Source organism: Talpa europaea (genome assembly GCF_964194135.1).
Source record: "Talpa europaea genome assembly, chromosome: X".
Lineage (NCBI taxonomy): Eukaryota > Metazoa > Chordata > Mammalia > Eulipotyphla > Talpidae > Talpa > Talpa europaea.
The window spans coordinates 11782277-11805772 of NC_140081.1; positions in this window are offsets into that span (position 1 = coordinate 11782277).

Here is a 23496-nt window from a genome sequence, read left to right on the forward strand (position 1 = left end):
ACTTCCTGCATAGTCGAGGTAACTAGCAATCATGGACTTTGAACATGGCTACTAATCACTCTTTGTTTCAGGTGAGGAAGACCGCTTGCCTAGGTGATGGGCAGGTCTGTGGGAAAAGAAAGAATGAGTGGTCTTAGTCTGGTTTCTTTTATCAAATATTTATTGAATACCTGTTAAATGCCAGGCTTTGTGTAAGTACTAGGGATAAAAGAGTGAAGACACGGAAGGTTTATGAGACCCTGTCCTTTGTGTACAAGTCCCTTGTGTGCAATTAGTAACTTAGCCTCTTAAGCACCCGCCCCCCCCCATATGACCATACCTTAGTTTAAGAAAATCCATAGCATCCCATCCATCCTTCTAAAACCAGACACCTACAAAGGTGTCATTCATTTGGCAAGGACTGAGATCCCATTTTATATCAGCACTGTCCTAAAGATCTACAAGTGAACACAATAGGCAAAAGTCTCCACTCTCATGGGGCTTGCATTCTAGTTGGTGAGAGGTAGATAATACAAAAGTGGGGATGTGTGTCTGTGTTTGTGTGCAGTCTGTAAAACAATGATAAAGGCTTAAAAGAAAAATAAATCAAGAAAGACAGGAAGTTTTGAGAAGGCGGCACAATTTTTGATACATGTCCAGAAAATCTTTCAAGATGACATTTGAGTTAAAGTATAGGGACTGAGCTTGCATGCATGTGATAGGTGGGAGTAAAATATTCTAGGTAGTTGGATGAGACAAGTGCAAAAGCACAGAGTGGCAGGGGCATGCCTGGCATTTTATGGAGATACTGAGCTCAGTGAACTACATCAGAATGAGAGAAGGTGAGAAGTGAATGATGGAGTCAGAGAGGAAATGAAAAGCCAGATCATGGAGGTCTCACAAGTCCTCTGAGCACTCTTGCTGTGAGAGAAATGGGAGTCAGTGGATGGGAGGCATGCCATGATGTGATTTACATTTGAAAGGATTACTCTGTAAGAGTGGCAAGGTGACTGCAAGTGAATGTACTGGAAACTCCCACTGCAAGAACAATAAAACAACAAGAAGAAATATAATTCATAATTAAAAACAGTGGTCTCCATGCATTGTCAAGAGATTTGTAAAATTCTGAGACCACTTAGAAATCTCTGATGACCAGAGACTACTCTTCCAAAGAAATATAAAAATAAATGGTCAAAGAACTCTAAATGGCTGGAATGTGGACCTATGATAGCTTTTCCCAAAAAGCCACATCATCTTGTACCTCATATTTAATTTGCTCCTTCAGCAAATGATGAGGCACAATTTTAATAGGGTGTGACAACTGACAAGAGTTAAATTGATGCAAATTAAAACTTTAACAATAACATTATATGGAGCTTAAAATCCTTTGCACTTTTGACACTGAATTTATAATAGCTGCCAAAAAACAACTATAATAAGGGGTTCTTACAGAACACCAACCAAGGACAATACCTTGTCTTTAAGATAACAACACAGAAATGCTTAGTATTATTTATAGACAGGGTGGATAAACCTGTCTTTAATCAAACCACTGCATATATTTTCAAATTGTCATTTGAGTTAGGAGGGAAGTAAGCAATTCTGAGTGAATAAGGAACAGAGCACAGGGATAGGAGATGGGGCAACGAAAGTTACTCCTGTGACTACTTTGTCCCAGGGACTTGAAATGGTACAGCACCAAATCATCCCACAACAACACATGGGCCCATGTAAATCCATAGCTATGTAAACAGGACTTCGTGTGTGGGTCTCCCATTTTGACCTCTAATGTGCTTTCATCTTATCATAACATATTTATGCCCTTTTCTTCTTTATAAATAATGTGGCATTGGTCCTATTTGCTTGCCTATGTTTACTTTAATATACTCATCGTCTGAGGTACTACAAAGCCAGGAGTCTTTCCTGAATCTCTCCTCAAATTCTGTTTTCATTGCCTCTTCATGCTCTAGATTAAAATTTTGAACATTCAACTATATTTTAATGGACTTCATAAGCTCTCTCACCATCTTCTCTCTTATCCTTTCTAGCCATCATCTCTTCTACAACATGTCACCTGCTCTGTAAGTAACTTCTGCATGAGTCACATCAATATGACAAGACCATATATTTCAGTGTTTCGCACTATCCAAGGTGTTTTGCGGGGCACTGCTCCAGTACCTTTACTCTATGGTATCGAGACTACATGCTTCTCTCCTCCTTCACCTTTCTTCTTTTTTTTTTTTTAGATTTATTTATTTATTTATACAAGCACTGGGTACAGTCAGAAGTGCAGGGGGTGACAGAATTCACCAGAACCAGAGCGGGGAGCAGAACAGGCCAACTTACAAAATACACTGCTGAGAGGAGCAGTGGGCGTGGCAGGAGAGGTCTGCGCACTATGTGGGACCCTCCTCCCGTGGCCAGGGAGCAGCCGGGGATCAAACCGGCACTGCAGAGGCTGCGGGCAGCTTTGCAGCCCAGCGCTCAACCGCTGCCCCACCAGGGAGGCCCTCCTCCTTCACCGTTCTTGCCAAGCATTCTTAGAAGAGAAATCCTAACTCCATAGTAAAGTATTCCCTAAATTTTGCAGCCCAAATTCATTCATTCTTTCTCCTTCTTAGGGAATCAGCTCAGAGAGTACATATTGGCCCTCCTATAGCATTTACTGTATGCATTTTAACTTTATATTGTTTTATCTTTTTATCTAATATTATCTAAGTAGCATGTGTGGGCATGACTTGCCTTTTCAATAAGACTGTACAATTCTTAAGTTCCTGGATCATCTTGCCTGTGCATTTTTGAAGAAAACTAGTATGATGCTGCCTCCACTACATTCTTCTTGGATATGGAATGACTCAAATGTTTCACTCATTTATTTAATGGTTATTTCTTGAACAAGTGCTACTTAAAGAAAATAAAGGACAAGACAAACCTGCTCTTTCTTGGTGCATGCACTCTAATTACACATGGGAGAGAAGAGATGATGTCATATTTTAGACAAAAATAGGACACATATTTATAACTTGAAGTTCTTTTTTTAAAAGATTTATTTATTTATGCATACAAGAGCTGGGGTGCAGGCCAGAGATGCAGGGGGTGAGAAGATTAACCAGAGACAGAGTGCGGAACAGAACAGGCAGGTGTAGTGACATACACTGCTGAGGGGAGCAGCGGGTGAGACAGGAGAGCTCTGCTGTGCCATGTGGGTCACCTCCCTGGGCAGGGATAGAACTCATGCGGCAGTGGCTGCAGATCGCTTCACAGAGCTGCATCTTAACCCCTTGCACCACCAGGGAGGCTCCTTGAAGTGATTTTGAACTATCAATAATCTTCCCAATTACCTCCCTATACTTGGTATAATCAAGAATATTATTGTCAATAACCAAGCTATGGGAACAACCTAAATGTTTGTTGATGAATAGATGAAGAAAACACAGTCATGTGTTGATTAGCAATGGTGCTATGTTCTGAGAAATGCATAGTAAAGGTGATTTTGCCATAGTGCAAAGGACATAGGGTGTAATGACCCAAACCTAGATGGTATAGACTATGACACAATTGGGCTATATGGTGTAACCTATTGGGACCATCACGTATATGCAACCTGTTGTTGACCAAAACAGAGTTAAGTGATACAAGAGTACATATACATTGGAATATGCTTCAGTCAAAGAAAAGGAATTCTGCCATTGGTAACATGGATGAATCCTGAGGACATTATGCTAAGTTAAATTAATCCGAAAACAACAAATATTAAATTATCTCACTTATATGTAGAATCTGAACACATGGAAATAGAGAGCAGATTGGTGGTTGTCAGAGCTTGGGGGACTTGGTGGAAAATGGGGGCTGCTCGTTAAAAGGGTACAAACCTTCAGTGATAAGATGAATACGTTCTGGAGATCTAATGTACACGGTAATGACTATAACAATAAATACTCCACTGTATTCTTATAATTTACTGAGAGCAGAAGTGACATGTTTTCACCACACACACACAGCTATGTAAGGTGACAGATGTGTTAACTAACCTGCTAATGGTAATCATTTCAGTGTCATGGTAATCATATATCACCCTATGTACACCTTAACTTATGCAATATTATTTATTAAGTTGGAAAAGAATAGAATTGCTTTTCCTATGTCATCCATGAAGGATTTTGAGTTCATCTCCAAAACAGAACAATAAAATACACAACTGGTCCTAGGAGATGAAATGTGACAGATAAGGCAATGCTTTCCTTTACCTCCTGTTTCATTTCTGTGGTAATATTCCTGCAGATGTTGCCATATTTGAGTCAGCACTGCACTTTTCAATTACATTTCCTTTTTTTTGAAAGTGACACTAAATGTTTCCTTGTGCCTATCATCAATCTATAAAGCAAAATGCAGGCAGAAGACTGATATCAGAGTGCTAAGAGGAGAGCTATTATACTCTGAGCTCCACATCGCTACTTCCAATTACCTAAAGGATACTTCCAGGAAGAATTCTCACAACTAACACAACTCATCAACACATGCACAAGACCCAGCGTCCCAGTTAGCAAGATTGCCATTCTCAAAGATTAGAATTATCATCTCCATTTTACCCTCACAACTAAGCCATTAAAATTCTTTCTATTCCATCTCAAAAAAATCTTTCAAATTCCTGCTGTAATGCTTTTTATGTCCCTATCCATATTTCAGAGTTCTTTCTTCTATAATCACACATCTGATGATGTTACTTTGTCACCCAGAAACAGTCAGTGTGTGCTTATTGCCTTTATAATAGAATCCGTGTCCCTTCATCTTGGGTTCAACTCTCTCTCTAGAGCTGGGCCTCACAGACTTTCCCATCTGTCATGCTTCTACTTGCTAAACGATACCCAGATACCCTCACTTTGTCCTGGACTAATTCTTCAGGATTCTCACCCTTACTTGACCATGAATCTTCTTTAAAAATTTATCTCAGTAAAAGAAAAATACCGGATGGTCTCACTCATAGCAGGAATTTAGAAAAACTAAACAATGGACCTGCAAAAAGACTAATTGCAATAAAGTAAAAATCAAAATCAACAAGCAACTATAAATCAGAGACACACTACAGTGGGGTTGGGGGGAGAAGAGGAGGGGTTAGGGTCAGAAAAAGGGGGTGGGAATTGTATGGGGAATATAACCAAAATGAAAATGCATGCATTATGCAAAAATGGAAAATGATGTAAGAATTATATAAAATAATTTATAAATTAAAAAAAATAAAGTGAAGATGGAAGATGAAGGAGGGAGGAGGAGGAGAGGCCCTGACCCATATCATGAAGTGACTCATGCTGAATAAAGAACCCTCTCTACTTCTGGGAAAAAAAAAATTATCTCGGTAAAGGGTTTCACAGCAAATACTTTAGGCTTATTGGGCCATGTGATCATGCTAGCAACTTCTGGCACTGCGGCAGGAAAACAGCCAAAGATCATACATAAACAAAATGGCATGGCTGTGTTCCAACAAAACTTTAATTACAGAACAGGGATAAGCTGGATTAGGTCTTGGGTGATAGCGCTGGCCACTAACTTAGATCATAACACAAAGGGACAATATTTTATCAAACAAGCATCAAATGGGCATTGTATTGTTTAGACATCATGAGCAATTATAACATGCCTAATCATTTGAAAATTTCAAACATATTTTGGAATGTATACATTCTTATGAAATCGAAACATGAAGACAAAAAGGCAAAGACATTCAACACTCTCAGTAACTATGGATATGGAAATTCCTTGTCCCCAAAGTGCACGGAAAACCTACCTTTCAGAAATATTTCACAATATAAAATGTAGGTTAAGAGAAGAACTTACCAGAAAACCTATTAAAATTATATTGGGGATCCATTATAGTGGTTGTAGTGCCTGAGATATCCTGTTACCTTTAATGTATATATGTATGTCTATGTACATACAGAAATTTATATATATACTTTCACTTACAATTCCCTAAATGTCATCTCCAATAGCCTCTCAATAGGTTTATTAGGTTTAAAGATACACAAATTTATGTATACAAATATATTTGCCATTTGTTTGTTTATATTGCTCTTAATAATCTGTGAATTTTATGGGCTGCATATTGTTTAACTTTATTTTTTGAAAATAATATATGGAAAAACAAAAAAATCAGAAAAACACAAACAAATATAAGTGGGACGATTTATCCTACCAGGTTTCAAGATTCAATAAACATTTATAGTAATTGAGTGATATGGTATAGGTGTAAGGTTAGACATACAGATCAATGGAGAGGCCAGAAATAGACCTACACAAATATGATCAATTGATTTTTTTTTTTACAAAGATGCAAACGTAATTCAATGGACAAGTGGCAATACTTTCAAAAATAAACAAACGGTATTGGCACAATTGGATATGACCAAGACCAAACAAGGAGTGGAGAAAAGAGGAACTTCAATCCTTTTTTCAGACAATGTATAAAAATTAACTTGAAATAGATCACAGACCTAAATATAACATTTCAAAGGATGAAACTTTTATAAAAAAACATGGAAGACATTTTTGTACCCTTTGGTTTGGAAAAGATTTATGTACAGGATGCAAAAACCACAAAAAATCAACTAAAAAATTAATCAATTGAATTTCACAAAATTAAAAATTGTTCTTTCAAAGACATTTCTTAGTTCTTGAAAGAAGAAAGAAAATGAACAGATGAGTCTTTGAGAGAAAATATTTGCAAACACCTATTTAATAAAAAGGATCTGTATGTAGAGTATATAAAGAATTTTTACAACTCAGTAGTCAGAAAACAAGTAACTTGATTTAAAGTGGCCAAAAATTTGGACCTCCCTGGTGGTGCAGGAGTTAGAGTCTCAGTGCTATCAAGCTATCGCCAGACACTGTGGCATGAATTCAATCCTCCCAGCCAGGGAGCTGACCCACATGGCACAGCAGACTTCTCCTGTCTCCCGCCCACTGCTCCCCTCAGCAGTGTATCTCAGTAGAACTACCCTTTCTGCTCCCCATTCTGTCTCTTGTGAATCCTCTCACCCCTGCAAGTCTGGCTTACACCCTAGTTCTTGTATGCATAAATAAATAAAAGAAGTAATAAAGTGGCCAAAAATTTGAATGAAGAGATATGGGTAACAAAAACAACTAAGCACATACAAACACGGTCAACATTTCAATCACTAGGGGAATGTAAAGCACACATACAACTGGATTCCATTAGAGCCTTTTTAGAACAGCTAAAATTAAAGCAAAAAAAAAAAAAAAGTAAAGAAAACAAAAAAAAGACAAGAAAACCTAACAACAGCAGGGTTAACAAGGATGAGAAGCAACCAGAATTCTTACACTTTTGCTGACAGGGACACAAAACAGTCTAACTACTATAGAAAAAAGTTTGGCGGTTTTATATAAAGTTCAAAGCAAATTCATTACACAACGTGGTGATTCCACTCCTAGTTATACACCCAGAAAAATTAAAATGTGTCTACACAAAAATGTATATGTAAATGCTTATAGCAGCTTCATTCATAATCTCAAAATACTGGAGACAACTCAAATGTCTGTTCATTTGTGAGTGGGTACATCCATACGACTGAATACTACTCAGTAATAAAAAGTAACGAACTACTGATATCCACAACTAAATTGGCAGATCTCAAGAACGTTCTATGCAGTAAAAATGAAAAAACTCTATGACTTAATTGATCTGCTATTTTGGTGAAGGTGAAGATCCAAGGAAAGAAATCAGGGAAGTGATTACATGGGGCTGTGGGTGGGAGGAGAAGTCGAGCATAAAAGAAGCTTAGAGTACCACCTAGCATGATGGAAAGTTCCATGTCTGGAATGTGGAGGTGGTCACACAACTGGGTATGTTTCTCAAAACCCAAACTGTATATCTTAAAAATGATGAGTTTTAGTGTGTGTAAATTATAACTTAATAAACCTAGCTTGAAACATGATATTGCTTTGAGGAACACTCTGTCCCTAAACCTTTATGAATTCCCTCTGAATTTTCATACATTCAAGAGTCATTTTCTTGAGTACCTTGTCTATGCATGGTTTCATTCTATGTCCATGCTTCAGTGATTAGACATAATTTCCCTCCATTAATTTTTCTTTCATGGTAGTCTCCTGAATCATTTTCTGAAATTTCCTCCCATGAGTGAACTCAGGAATTTACATATTTATTTCCTGTTAAATTCTAAATTCAGAGTTTGCTGAGATTCTACTTTCTCAACCTGTACCTGAGCATTAAATTAAATGGCTCATGTCTTAAAAACTTCCTAACCCTCATACATCCTGAGCCTTACTGCAGAATTGCATTCTTCAACCATGCCCCCACATGATAAAGAAGTGCTTTGGACATGAGTTAGGGGACAATTAAGAGAGACTTGGCTGATACTTAACATTGTACTTTATACTGAATAACCCAAATTCACTGGTATTGTTGGCCACTGGAAAATTACAAGCAAATGTGAGGACCCAAAATCTGGCATCTCTCTCTTTACTGAAGTCTAAATGACATTTATAGGCAGAAGGGTTTACAGCATGTCACATCTCCTTTACAGAAAAGCATTGTTAACAGGGACATTACTTCAGAAATAAAGGCGACAAATCTTGTTATTGTACAGTGAAAATATTTGCATTCCATTCATGTTACAGTTCAGGACGAAAGAACTTTGACAATGACATTAAACCATTGCAAACCTGAACCTCATTTAACAAGCAGTTAGAGTGACAAAGTAGAAAGGACAGGATTCGTAGTTCATTTGCTCTGTCAACAGATTTAGGTTTCTATGTAAAGTCGGCAAAATTAAAAGCACAATTAAAGTAGATGTTTAAAGTGTAATGGTGCGTGTGATATCGCTGAGATGCAGCATAAAAGCAAAGCCCTTGGGAAAGATGAGTTGTTAAGTGAGGATTGTGAATTCAAATTATTGAACAATAGCAAGGGTACACATACTTTTGCATCAAAGATATTATTTTTCCTTTTAAAATAACAAGTCACAGTAATTTGCCAATAGATGTGTTAATTCTACAATTTAAATACCAATAATAGCAACAGTATAAATATGAACATAATAGATCTTTGAGAAAGTAAATGTTTCCAAAAATTTTGTGACATAGACTTTTTTGAACAGTTGTGAGCTGCTTGCAATTTTTCCTGTATAAACAATTATTTCTGGATCCCGTGAAAAAGATTAATAGTAACTCTAAAACATTTCCTTCATAAAATGAACATAACAAAAAGTAAACAGTACATGTTCTTGAAGAAGTATGCAATGAACATTATGTCATACTGAAAAAAATAAAAAGTGTAAATCCACAATGAGATATAGCCATTTATTTATTCATTAATTCTAGAAATACCTCTTGAATATATTCAACGTGCCAGGCTCTGTTCAGTGTTTGAGATACTGCAGATTCAGCAGTAAACAACATTTTCTGTCTTCACCGAGTTTACAGTAACCTTTGACATTTTGCTGTAGAGTCTCCAAGAATATGTAACACTACATTCTACTGTCATTTTTAAAAAAAATATTGTAATTTTGAGGGGCCTCCCTGGTGGCACAAGTGGTTAAAGCACTGTGCTATGAAGCAATCCACAGCCTTGGCAGCATGAGTTCAATACCTGGCCCGCCAGGGAGCAACCCACATGGTGAGGCAGACATCTCCTGTCTCGTCCGCTGCTCCCCTCAGCAGTGAAATTCGGTCAATCTGCCTGTTCTGTTCCCCACTCTGTCTCTGGTGAATCCTCTCACCCCCTGCATCTCTGGCCTTTACCCCAGCTCTTGTATGCATAGATAGACAAATCTTAAAAAAAAAATAAAATTATTGTAATTTTGGGGCACCACCCAGGTATTTCCCTGGTACAATCTAAAATCAGCCTCCCCACACAGAAGGTAGGAAGAGACCAAAGACAGGTGAGCCAATCTGGTGTGTGAGTAGCAGTGTTAATGAGGAAGAGAATTTAAGAGATATGTGTTGGGCTACCCAAAGACTGTGAGTTTTCTTCAGCTGCCTCCTCAACCCATCAAATCTCCAAAGTTTCTATAGAGGCTTCAACTCAGTTGAGCCATATCTGTAGTCCAGAGCGTCAATAACACATTACACATCGAAGACTATATTCTGATGCGGCTTTCGGAAACAAAAATTCCCAGGCAAGGGGGATAAGAAGCTTCTGAATGCCTGGGTCCAGCTGTAGGTCAACATACTCCATTGACTGCCTTCCCCAACAGGTTAGGAACACATATGAGATCTACCCTCTTAATATCTTTATGTGTATAATACTATACAGTATTGTAATTAAAGTATTATATTATACTGTAGATCTCCAGAACTTATTCATTTTCATAACTGAAAACCTTATATGGACTCATTAGCAACTTCTTTGCTTATCACTAAATATATACATATTTACCTTTATTTGTGAGGATTACATTATATACCATTGTATGAGTTATTCTAAAAATCCCCTCCTGTTGGACATTTAGGTTATTTCCATTCTTTGCATTATACATGGTGGTATGGCAATATGTAAGCATGACTATGATAGCATATATTCTAATCCTATACACGGGTTTACATGCTTGTCCTATTATTTTATCACAATAAACACCTGGAAGGAAAATTCTTGATTCAAACAGTGTTGACAATTGTAAGGCTTGTGTGACTCTTCTCGATGATGGATTCTTTTTAAAAACAGAAACAAAGTGAAAGCAAAGTACAGCATATGGGCTTTATTCAAGGTGTGAAAACAAAGATATAGATGTCTAGATTAGCATTTATCCTGAGGTTACCTTGATATATTGCCAATGTCTTAGAATATCAGCACAGTGGATCAAAAGGGCAGATCAAGAATAAAAACCAGTGGTTTTGAGATTCTCACAAGGATAATCAAGCTTTAACACAAAAAACCAAAATTATAAAGATGCTTTCAATACTTCAATGCATATTTTGGGCAAAATTTCATTATATTTCCATTTGAAATAATATCTTTGAATTCCACTTTACCATATTATCAGGGAAATATCTTGGCTTTATTTTTTTTAAAGATTTATTTATTTATTCATACAAGCACTGGGTACAGTCAGAAGTGCGGGAGGGTGAGAGAATTCACCAGAGTCAGAGCGGGGAGCAGAACAGGCAGACTGATGATACACTGCTGAGGGGAGCAGTGGGCGGCAGGAGAGATTTGCGCGCCATGTGGGACCCTCGCCCGGCAGCCGGGGATGGAACCGGCACTGCAGAGGCTGTGGGCAGCTTTGCAACCCAGCGCTCAACTGCTGCGCCACTGGGGAGGCCCATCTCGACTTTTAAGGTTTGTTCTTCTATAATCATTCTTAAAAGTCTTATGGGCCATTTAATCAATAAAATATATTTATAAAACATAAACTATAATCACAAATAAAATAACAGTATGTGAGCTTGCCTCTAAAGGCATTGATTTTCTGAATACCTGCAGAAAATTTAGAATAGCATTTGGTTGCTCTAACATAGTGTTTTCTGTCTACAAGATGTGCGCTTATTATAGATGATTTTAATAACCCAAATGATCAATTATTTCTTGGCTAAGTTTCCTAGTTCCTAATACATAAATTCCATACCATTTATAGGAAAATTATTTACTAAGCATATAAAATTAACAAACACATGATTTATGCCAAGGAACCAAGATACAAAAAAGGGGGAGGCAAATTTGAGAAAAACCTGACTTCTAGTAAGTTAAAAAACATTTTTTACCTTTTGAAGTAACATTGGTTTACATCACTATACATGATTTAATTAGATTTCTTTTGAATTACAAATTTGTAAAATGAAATCAGCTACAATCAATGATAATATGAATAGCAAATTACTCCACCTACTTTAATTAAGCATGATAAAATGGAAATGTGACAATTAGATTGACCCTCAAAATCAGCTTAGTCATCTTTCATGATATTCCATAGTCCCTGACTTCTAACCAGGGTCATATTAGGGTAGACACATGATGTATCCCTGCATAGTAATAACTGGTCTCCTAGTTCTCTGGTTTATAGCTTTGTGTGTTCCATATCCCATGGACTTATGCAGGAAACTCCATTGTGAAGTCTCGAGTTCCACGTATAAGGACTAGTTGCCTAGTGAGATCAGCAAGATTCCCAGACTAAAGCATTCCACCTTCACAGATAATTTTTGCCTTGAAAGACTTAGTTTCTCTACTGAATTACACAAGAACAAGTTTTGGGAACAATGTCCTTTAAAATAAGGAAGGATCTACTATTACCATCCCTGGGACAGAACTACAAAAGGGAAACTTGTGGGGAAGAAGCTTCTAGGATTCCTTTTGGTAAAATGGGCTCTCTGCAATTTCACTCTCCTTGCTTCCCTACTTTTATTGGGCATTATAAATAAATCACAAAATAAAATGAAAACTAGACAAAAAAGATAAACATCTAAGACAAATTTAAGATTAAGGAGACATTAAAATGAAGAGAATAAGATGAAATGAAAACAAAAGGAAAAAAATGAAAGGTCAAACTATGAATTACACAACATTAAACATGAAATAGCGACTTTTTGAAAGGATATTCCTAAATGTGAAATTAAAGATAAAAGGCCAGAAATGGAGATGTAATTATAAACACATCTGTAAAGAGAATAAAAATTTAAAAGGTATAAAAATAAGAAATCAAGGTTTTTCTTTCAAGGTAGTAAGATCTCAAGGCATCTGAGAAAAGGTGGAACTACACAATTTAATAAATTAAAAGAGCAAAATATAATTGATGATGGTTTAAAATAAATAGAAGGAAACTCACGCACCACTGGTTAGTGGTCTGAGTCCTCAGCATGGCTCTCTGGTTGAACATGATGTAGCTGGCAGTGGGGGCCTTGCAGAAGAGAGCCTAGGTGCAAGCAGCACCCAGGGAGATTACCTTTGAGAAAATCCTTAGAGGTCAAGATTCTAGAGCACCCTGTCCTGCTCTTCATAAGCTGCTGGATATTTCAGTGAATTCGAGCATTGATCTAACTTACTTTTAAAACTTTGTTATGCGAGGGTTTTCTAAAATTGTACCACAGTAGCAAGCAAGGTGTAATTAAGCCACATGTATCCTGCAACCAGTTTCACAGATATGAACATGATAACATATAATCAATATTATTGAATCAGTTCTAGCCACATACTGCTGCTGCTGTTTCTCCCCATGCTTTTTCTTCTTCCTCCTCTTCCTTTCGCTCATTAATATTATTGTATGTTTACATGAAAGTCCTTGACATTTTTCTATAACACTTCACTATGAATTTAAATAGATCATTTTCAATATAAAAATATTAATATACCCTAAAATTCAACAATAGTCCTTTGATATCCAAAAAGGACCTAGTTCATATTTAAATTTCAATAATTTTCTCAACAATGTTTTCCAATAGATCTGCTCAAAACAATATTCAAATTTAGAATAGCATTTGGTCGCTGTCTACAAGATGTGCTCTTATTATAGATGATTTTAATAGCCTAATTGATCAATTATTTACTTGCTAAGTTTCCTAGTTCCTCATATATAAATTCCATATGCCATTTATTGGAAAATTAGTCACTACTAATAATGGCTATGCCACCAACTAGATAGATATTTGCATTTCTTTGTTTTGTTTTTTAGAGACTGGATATTCTCCCTAACTTTATTTTATAATTATAATAATTATTTAAACAGTTCCAAAGTCAAAAATATAGAGCAAAATGGGCTTCCCCTCGTGGCATGGCGGTTGAGCGCTGGGCTGCGAAGCTGCCTGCAGCCTCTGCAATGCCGGTTCGATCACCGGCCGCCGGCGAGGGTCCCACATGGCACGCAGACCTCTCCTGTCATGTCTGCTGCTCCCCTCAGCAGTGTATTTCATCAGTCTGCCTGTTCTGTTCCCCGCTCTGGCTCTGGTGAATTCTCTCACCCTCCCGCGCTTCTGACTGTACCCAGTGCTTGTATAAATAAATAAATCTTAAAAAAAAATAGAGAGCAAAATACATTCAGAGAGCTCTAGCTTCTAATTCTGCATCCTCTGCCATCTTCACTGTATCCTCCATACATACCAAATTTTAGAAGTTGTTCTTATGCTTCTAATGCTTCTTTTCAAATGTATAACCACATGTAGTCGACTGCTATTACAAGAGTATTGCAATCATCTTTAAGAATACACTAGTTCACAGGTTTTGCCACTGTAACTTTGGATATATTCTTATCTGGGTGGAAATACTAGGTCAAAGGCTAAAAGAATAAATAATGTTGTTTGATATTGCCAGCCTCTTTTCCAGAGGTGAAGTATCATTATCAGCATCAACGTTGGAGAGTCCTTCATTCCACATAGCCTGGCAAACAGACAATGTTGGATGTTGCCAAGAAGGACATGAGAATGACCAATAGTATTCCAGTGTAGTTTTGATTACATCCCTGCAATTATGATCGAAACTGGTAACTTTCATACTAGATAAAGATCATTGGTATTTCTTTTCCTTCGAATTATTGTTTAAATCTTGCTTTTTTTTCTTTCTTAGATTCATTTATTCAAGCACTGGGTACAGTCAGAAGTGTGGGAGGGTGAGAGGATTCACCAGAGCCAGAGCGGGGAACGGAACAGGCAGACTGACGAAATACACTGCTGAGGGGAGCAGCAGGCATGGCAGGAGAGGTCTGCGCGCCATGTGGGACCCTCACTGGCGGCTGGGGATAGAACTGGCGCTGCAGAGGCTGCAGGCAGCTTCGCAGCCCAGTGCTCAACCACTGCACCACCAAGGGAGGCCCTAAATCTTGCTTTTGTAAAAAAATCAAACTGTTGCTGTTTTTCCATTCCATTTTTAGAAATTGTTTAAATATTAGTTATATGATTTGTGATATTATTTGCAAATAATTTTCCAGGTTTGTATTTTGCTAGTAGTATTTTGTATTTTTTGTTCAATAAACATACATCTATGCACATATATACATATATAGGTGTGTATACGTGTATTTGTGTGTATATGTGTGTATATGTATACACACAAAATTTACCAGTATTTTCTTTTATTGCTTCTGTATTTTTAATCATTGGATATGTCACAGGTTATATTTCCCAAGAAGTTGATTCAGAAATGGAAACTACAGTACTGAACTTTATTAAGGAATCTACTTTAGTCAACTGGGCAGTTGTAACAAAATATCATTGACTGGGTAGTTTAAATAACACATTCGTATCTCAGAGTTTTGAAAATTGTGAAGTCCAAGATCAAAGTGCCAGCACATCTGGCTATTGGTGAGAGCTTTCTTCCTGGTTTGTAGATGCTACCTCTGCATGCTCATGTTACCTCTATGTTTGTACCCCAAAAGAAAGCTGTCATCTAACCTTCCTTTTCTTATAAGTACACTGAAGTCATTTTGGGAGGCTCCACCCTCATAATCTCATCTAAACCTAATCACTTCCCAGTAGCCCTTCTTCCTAAAACATCATGTTGAAGGAATGACTTCATATAAATTATGGGGGGACACACACATTTGGTCTATAACAGAATCCTTGGGACTAATGCCTGGGATGAGGGGACTCCTGGGAATAAGTTAGCAATAAATAAGGGAATAAACTCCTTAAGGGGATCTGGGTGGCACATTTACCATTGAAAATCCTCTCCCTTCTAACAAATTAAATAAAAGCATACAAAGCACAGTTAATAGGAAATTCACTAAAGCTTCTAATCTGGTAAATTAGATCTTCTATTTAAAATAGTGTAAGAGGGCCTCCCTGGTGGCACAAGGGGTTAAGATGTAACCTATGAAGCTATCCACAGCCACTGCAGCCCAAGTTCAATCCCCGGCCAGGGAGGTGACCCACATGGCACAGCAGACTTCTCCTAACTCACCCGCTGCTCCCCTCAGCAGTGTATTTCAGTCAATCTGCCTGTTCTATTCCCTACTCTGTCTGTGGTGAATTCTCTCAACCCCCCACACCTCTGGCTTGTACCCCAGTTCTTGTATGCATAAATAAACAAATCTAAAAAATTAAAATAAAATAGTGTGAGAAACTGAATCAAGGTTATGTTTTTCTATTTTTTAGTTAATGAAAATATTATTAAAGAGATGATTTTACCACTGATTTGAAATACTATCTTTATCCTAAAGGTTTATACTTCCATATACATTAGGTCTGTTTCTGGATTTATTATTCTATTAGTCTCTTGCCGCATGTGCTAATTCCACATCATTTTAATTACTGAAGCACAAAATGTATTCAAAAATCAGGTATGGTCTACCTTCTACTATCTACTCTTCTTTTTTTCTTTTTTTTAGGGTTTCCCCAGATAATTCTTTCTAAATAAAGTTCATAACTAGTTTAATTCCAGAAAAAATAATTGTACTTTTCTTTGGATTCATTGATCAACTTAGGGAAAACAAATATAAAACAATATAGGAAAATCTTATATTTTTATTATGCTGTGTTCTCCTTTCCATGTATATTTTATCCTTTTCTATGTTCAGGTATGTTTTCTTTTTTCTTTTTTTTTTTAATAGTCTTTTTTTTATTTTTTTTTTATAGAGGCATGCTTTATTTATTTAGTTTGTTTGTTTGTTTGTTTGTTTATTTTATACATGCACTGGGTACAGTCAGAAGCGCGGGAGGGTGAGAGAATTCACCAGAGCCAGAGCAGGGAGCAGAACAGGCAGAAGGACCGAAGTACACTGCTGAGGGGAGCAGCGGGCGGCAGGAGAGGTCTGCGCACCATGTGGGACCCTCCTCCGGTGGCCGGGGAGCAGCCGGGGATCGAACCGGCGCCGCAGAGGCCGCGGGCAGCTTCGCAACCCAGCGCGCAACCACTGCGCCACCGGGGAGGCCCTCAGGTATGTTTTCTATATGGGTTTTACACCTATTCGATCATGTTGCTGCTTATGTGTTTTTTTAATCTATTATAAATGGACTCTGTTCTTTATATTTAAGTGGTTATTATTTAGGTTCCTTGCTTTATTAACTAATAATTAAATTCATTCTATAATTATTTTAGTTCTTTTAAATTTTATATTATGAAAACTCTGCCATAAACAAAACCGAAAGAAGTGAATCATAATACCCCATGTGGATCTATTACCAGATTTAACAATGGTCACATCACTGCTAATATTATTTCATCTAAAATCCAAGCCACTTCCTGTCTCTTAGATTATATGGAAGCCAATCCAAAATATATCATTCATTCAATCCCTATTTACTTCGCCATGTTCTTCTAAAATATAAGCACGTCTTTAAAACAATGCTTTAATGTTATTATACTCCCTTTAAAATCATAAAGTGTCCTTATTATCAAATATCCAGTCAATGTATAAATTTTCCCAATTGGATCATCATTTAAAAGTTAGCTTATTCCACTGAGAATATAAATAATGTCAATGTCTACACACAGCAATTACTCCATCTGTCTCATTTAAACTACAGATTTCCTCTCCATCTCTTCTTTACCATTGTAATTTATTTCATTAAAAAATTGGATCATTTGTCCTGTGTAGTTTTCATATTTTGCTGACTTCATCCCTCAACTATTATTCAACATATTTCTCTTCTCTCATTTACTGCAAATGAATAGTTAGAACAAGAGTCTTCATCAGACTCAGATTTGAGTATTTTCAATCAAGAATATTTCCAAAGTGCTACAGTGAATTTCCATGAGGCAGTGATAGTTACTACCTATTTTAAATCTAATAAGCAGGGATTGCAAATTACTGCTTTTTTAATTTTATCAGTCTTTCATTTGTAAGCTAGAATTCTTCTACAAGGAGAAACTTCTCTAGCATCTATTTGATCACCCTGGAATATAGTAGGAAAGTAGGAATTAAGGCTTGATTCTTCCCCCTTATTTAAATGCAGTCAAAATTACATGCTAGAATTTTAGCATGCAGGGCCTCCTTTGTGGTGCAAGGGGTTAAATCTCAGCACTATCAAGCTATTGGCAGCCACTGAAGCACAAGTTCGATTCCTGGACAGGGAGTTAACCCACATGGCGCAGCAGACATCTCCTGTTTTGCCCGCTGCTACCCTCAACAATGTATTTCAGTAGATCCTCCTGTTCTGCTCCCTACTCTGTCTCTGGTGAATCTCTCACCCCGCCCCCCACACACCTCTGGCCTACACCCCCTAGACCTCAGCTCTTGAATGCATATATAAATAAAATAAATCTTTAAAAAAAGAATTTTAGCATGATTCAAAAGTGATCAATGAGTTTTTAATATCATCATTATGGACTCATGAATTAAAACTATGGATGTATTTAAATTCCTTGTAAATTTTCCTATTTTGAGTAGGCAGTGGAAGACTCTTCCAGTTGGATCTTTTTGTGATGATCATAATGATGCCGATAACTTCCTTACTTTGTGCCTTGAAAATATCTTCCTTTTCATCTTTAACATTCTCTGTTCCAAACTAGAGATCAGGTATTTTTCCAAGAAGTCATGATTCCTTTAATAGGAAGTGGTATTTTGAGATCACAATCTGGACACTTGAAGTGCTCTTTGTTATTGGTTTTTTATTGTTCCTAGACCTTTTCTTATTGCGGGGCTAGAAAATGTTTTTTATTAAGATAAAATAGATCATGCAGGCACACAGATAATTTTCATTTAAATTTAGTGATTCAAATTTAACACTGAAGCATTTTAACTTCATCAAATTTACATGTGTAATAATAACATACTGTGAAAAAGAGATATAAATAAAATAATACCATTTACAATCTCATCCAAAAGAATAAATACATAGGAAGAAATTTAACCAATGAGTGGAAAGACTGGACACTGAAAACCATAAGACATTGATGAAAGCAACTGAAGACGATACAAATAAACTGAATGATATTCTCTATTCATGGACTGGAAGAACTAATGCTGTGGAAATGAACATATTACATAAAGCAATCTATATATTCAATGCAATGCCTACCAAATTTTCCATGACATTTTTCACAGAAATACTACAATCATAAAATTTGTATAGCGCCACATAAGACCCTGATCAACCAAAGCAATCTTGAGAAAGAAGAACAAAGCTGGGCATCATGCTCTCTAATTTCAAAACAATATGGCATTGTAATCAAAACAATATGGCATTGGCATAAAAAACAGACACATAGATCAATGGAACAGAATACAGTCCAGAAATAAGCCCATACCTATATGAACAAATAAGAATATATAATGAGGAAATAATAATCTTTCAATACATAGCTTTGGAAAACCTAAACAGTCACATGCAAGCTAATGAAACTGGGCCACTATCTTAAACCATACACAAAAATTAACTCAAAATGGATCAAATATTTTAATATAAAATCTGAAACCATAAAGCTCCTTGAAAAAAACATAGGTGGTAACTCCTTGACGTCGATCATGGTGATGACTTTTTGGACTTGGAGTCCAAAGCAAAGGCAACAAAAGCAAAAATAAACAGGTAGCAGTATACCAAACTAAGCAAGCAAAGGAAACCAACAAAATGAGGAGGCTACCAAAGTGGAAAGAGTAGAGTGAACAAGGTGTGGAGGGAGCACAACAGACTATGGTGGAGGACGTCAGGTGTTTTGGTCGTGGGGTAGGGTAGTAACAACACCTGAAGGGGGAGATCCTGTTCCTCTAAATCACAAACAATACTGTAAACCAATGTTACCTAAATTTTATAAAAAGAAAAGTCAACCTAATAAATGGGAGAAAGTATTTGCAAAGCATATATCTTATGAGGGGTTAATATACAAATACATTAGCAACTCATAAAAAACCATCCAATTACAAAGTGGGCAGAGGATGTGAACAGGCATTTCCCCAAAGAAGACATGAAAATATACTCAACATCTGCAATCCTCAGGGAAATTCACATTAAAATCATAATGCAGTATTACCTCACACCTGTGAGAACAGCCATCATCAAAAAGACAATAAATAATAAGTGTTGGTGAGGATGTGGAGAAAAAGGAATTCTGATGGATTGTTGTTAGAATGAAAATTGTACAACACCAAAACTACTGAAAACAGCATGGAGTTTCCTCTAAAAAGTAAAACTAGAACTACTGTATCAGCACTTCCATTTCTTATTTGTCTGAGAAAACAAAAACATTAACTCAAAAAGTATATTCATTCCCCATGCTCACTATAGCATTATTTACAGTAACGTGGCCAAGATTTGGAAACAACCTAGTTGCATATTGATGAATGAATCAATAAAGGACATCACACACACACATCCCACCCCACACAGGAATATTATTCAGCCATGAAAAGAGTGATATGCACCCAGAGAAAGGAAAATTATTCAGCTGTCAAAAGGAGGAACTCTTGCCATTATGAAAACATGGATGTACCTAAGAGCATAATGCTAAATGAAATAAATGAGACAGAAATAGGCAAATAGCACATTATCTCACATATACGTCGAATCTTTAAAAAGCAACAAAACAAAACAAACAAATAAAAACCTCACCTCATGGAAACGGAGAACAGAATGGTGGTTGCCAGAAGCAGGGTGGTGAGGGAGTGGGAAAAATGGGTGACAGATTAAAAAGTACAAACATCTAGCTATACAATAAATAAGTCATGGGAACTATGGTAAATACTATTGTATTATATATTTCAGAGCTTCTAAGAGAGTAGATATTAAAATTTCATCACAAAAAAACTGTTTGTAAATACATGTGGTGATGACTATTAACTAGATATATTGTGATGATCATTTTTCAATATATACAAGTATCCAATCACTGTGTTGAACACCTGAAATGAATATACTGTTATGTGTCAATTATATCTAAGTAAAAAGTGTTGACAGTGCTAAAGCTATTGGATTTCTCAATAATGAGACTTTTTATTTCAGAGAGCGGTTTCTGTGAAGGAGCAAAGCAGAGTTTCAAAGAACAATAAAGGATTGAGGGGAAAGGATATAGTAAAAGACAGCATGGAGACCTCCTTGTGATGCTGGATGTTTGAAAGGTAGGAACAAGAAATACATAGCACTGTTGCTAACTTAAGAAATAAAATGAAATGTATTTTTCCACAAGGAAAATCTTAAAGTTAAAGTGGAAGCTATGAGAAGAAGTTAGAAAGTGAAAAAGACAATTGCTGGACTACATCTCTCAAGAATCAAGAAAATATGAATTCTAGGACAAACAACAATCAGCAATTCAGTCTCTGCTGGGCACAGAGACCTGACCTGTGAATGAGTATTATGGGACACTTAACTTATTCCAAGAAAGCACATAATAAAGCCAGACTATGAACTCCTTCCATACCAAATTTAAATCTTCCACAGAGGTGGATCCTGTTCTCAGTTAAATTCCAAGAAATACACAATCAAAAGTCCCACATCAGGCTCTTGGAACTAGTTTAGTCCCATATCATTCCTCTGAGTTCAGATTCCCTTAGAAACAAAATAAATCCAGCTCAATGCTAATTTATTCTGAATGAACTGATTCACAAGCCACATTCTCCAATCCACCCCTAATCACTAGACAATGACGGCATCTGATTCTTCCAGAAGCCTTGAAATCAGCTCAACTTGACATGCTCACAGCTTTGTCATCCTTTGTCACTGCTCAGGTTGTATGCTCCCTGGCTCAACCAAATTCTTCCCAACTTTCTTTTCAATATCGTTCCATATAGAGCTATCTTGACCACACTCTCAAATTTCTTCTTCCTCTTAAACCTTCCTGCCGTGTCCTTGGGAACTTCTATGTCATGGCAAACTGTCTTATATCCTCAACCTCTTCATCAAGTGTTTCTCCCACTTCCTAGGCCAAATCAGTATTCACTATTGGTATTTCTAAATCATTATTCTTTTTTGGTTTCTGAAAACTGCTCTTTTGAAGCATGTGCTGTCTCATTGAATCTGTCATGCATTAACATCTCATCTTGTGTCAGTTTCTCAGGTTGGTTTGTCAGTCACTTGACAGCATGAAAAAAATGGACACACGACAGTTAAATTGCTGAGGAGGAACATGGACTATTATTTAGAGGAAAGAATAAGACCAGACATAGAAGGTGGAATTAGGGGGTAGGAAGAAAGCATGAGTCATATAACATCCTTCAACAATGGATAAGGTATACAGTACATAATATTCTTCAATAATGGATAAGGTATATAGAACATTCCAGATGGTTCACACTAGCTCTAGCTCATCAAAGTCAACTGTTAATTTTTCAAAAATTTTGCTAGCCAACACACTGGTATCTGAAATGGGACATTATGTGATTATTTACACTATGAAAATCTGCCAATAGTGATAATCAGGGCTATTTTCCCCATTCATGAAATAAATAGCATACCTCTGAGTGATGGGAATGAAGAGGAAATGAAATAGTGGATATAAGGTCAGGAAAATTGAAGACAAATTTTACTTCACTCAAAATTAAGCTGTAGCAAAAACATCAGTATAACAGCTTTGCAAAGCAAAAATAAATAAATAAAATAACCCAAAACAAAAAAAATAACCCAAACAAACAAAATGATGTCTATGAACAATATCATCCTAAAGGCTGAGAACAAAAACTAAAAATAAGTAATATTTAATGACAGAACAAAGAGTAGCAAAATTGAAGACAGATTCCAAGGGAAAATAATAAGAAAACACCCTTCAGTTAGCTTAACAAATAGATTTCATCCTCATGAATGAGGCTGAATCCCAACTTTAAGGAAATGAATGGATATGCTAGCAGGTTCTCCTGTAACAGGAGGTACCCTTAGACTAAATTCAATTCACTATATATTTATTTATTTATTCTGCATTTAATTAGGTTCTGGATATGGTTTTTGTTTTCTGAACTTAGATGGGTCAAGGACCTAGAAATTGACAAGAACAGAGAGAAAATGGAGGAAGCACGGGTTTCAGGAGCATCTACACAAGAAAGTAAAAAGGGTGGAGTTTGCAACCTCTCTTGCTGTATCCACTAATACTGTGCAAGTCACCTAAACTCTGAACTCATTTCTTAAGCTATAATATGGTAAAGGTGATACCTGTTTCTTAGAGTAGCTGCCAAATCACACAAGATACAGGTCAAAGTATTGAGTGACTTGTTAGTAGCAGATACTAAATGTGTAGTTACTCTTTCTTTTATACACCTAAACTTTTGTTCTCCATCAGGCAAGGCTAAATACACATTTTCAAGATGATGAAACGGTAAAGCCAAAAGACCTGAGCATATGAGGGAGTTTCTTATCTTTGCTTTTTTATTCAGTGTTGGAAAGCTCTAATCCAGGGGTGGTCAACTTTGGGTAAATGACGAGGGAGCAAATATGTTAGGCTTTGTGGCTCATATACTCTCTGTTACAGCTATTCAAATACGCTGTTGTAATGCAAAACCAGCCATAGACAATACATAAATGGACATGTCGCATGCTTCAATAAAACTTTATTTATGGACAATGACATTTCAATTGCACCTAATTTTTCTATGTCGAGAACTATTCTTTTGACTTTGTTTTCAACTGGTTGAAATGCACAAATCATTCTTAGCTCACGGATCATACAAAAACATGTGGAGGGCTGGATTTTTCTAGAGACTATTG